Below are 1,346 nucleotides of genomic sequence, written 5' to 3' on the forward strand. Positions count from 1 at the left end.
GATAACCAGTTATATACAGGAGGGCATAGATTTCTTCCAGCACATCCCACCCGCTGTCCCAGAAGGCATTATACTTAAAAGTCTTAATGTCACCAATCTTTATACCACTATACCTCACGCTTTAGGCCTAGAAGCTGTCAAGCACTGGGTAAATGAACGCTTCAAGGCTGACTTCATCACGAAGGCCACACGCCTGGTACTAGAAGAAAATACATTTAGATTCGATAGTAAAACATAACGACAGATAAAGGCATGACTATGGAGACGCGGTTCGCACCCTCATATACGAACACATATCAGAGGATACTTGGAACATCATGGGATACTTGGAACATCATGGGATACTTGGAAGAAAATCTTTATGAGGAAGTAGAGAAAACTTTTGATCAGGAGTACAAAAAATATATCATTAAAAAGTGGAAATGCTTGATGATTGCTTCATCTTTTGAGATAAATCAAATGAAGACCTAAATATATTTAACACTATACTGAACACATTTCACTCATTCATCAAATTCACGACAGAATCCAGTTGCAATGAAATACCATTCCTGGATGTCCCCATAAAAATACAGAACTCCACAATCATAACAAACATATTTTACAAAAAACTGACACACACCAATATCTAAATTTCTACTCTTGCCACCCATCACACATGAAAAGGAACATCCCATACAACAGGGAAAGGCACATCTGTGCCTTAGTGACTGACCCCAAAATACGTGAAATACAACTCAACGAGCTCAAAAGCTTCCTTACAATGCAGAAATACCCATTAGGATTAATTAATGAGGGAATTAAAAAGGCGATGAAACTGAGCATCACCAAGCTACGGACACCTAAGTCCTGGGATAACCAACATCTTTCACGCCATAAAATCGAACTTACCTATACTCCTACAGAGTCCCAAAATGCAACATCAACAACAAACTTAAATACTTAGAAAGTGGTTCCCACATAAAATTCAAGAGCGGATTCTCGTTCAAAATAAATGCAGACATGAATTGCAAAACGCCGAACCTTATATACTGCATTACCTGCCCCAACTGCAAAGAAAATTACATTGGTGAAACAAATAATTCCCTCTGCCAACACGCAAGAATACACAGGCAACCTATCCGACAAGAGGAGTTACGCAAGATTCTGTTAAACAAGCATCTGGAAATATGCAGAGACGGACAGTTCTAAATCTTTCCCTTTTACAAATGTTCACAGGATAACTCGCAATACCGAAAAGCGGAGAATTTGCATTTTTGATTCTAAATGTAGCTCCAACAATATTGGAAACATGATACTCATCTCTATAAATATTCAGGTATATATATATATATATATATATATAT

Source organism: Octopus bimaculoides, chromosome 11 (genome assembly GCF_001194135.2).
Source record: "Octopus bimaculoides isolate UCB-OBI-ISO-001 chromosome 11, ASM119413v2, whole genome shotgun sequence".
NCBI classification, from domain to species: domain Eukaryota; kingdom Metazoa; phylum Mollusca; class Cephalopoda; order Octopoda; family Octopodidae; genus Octopus; species Octopus bimaculoides.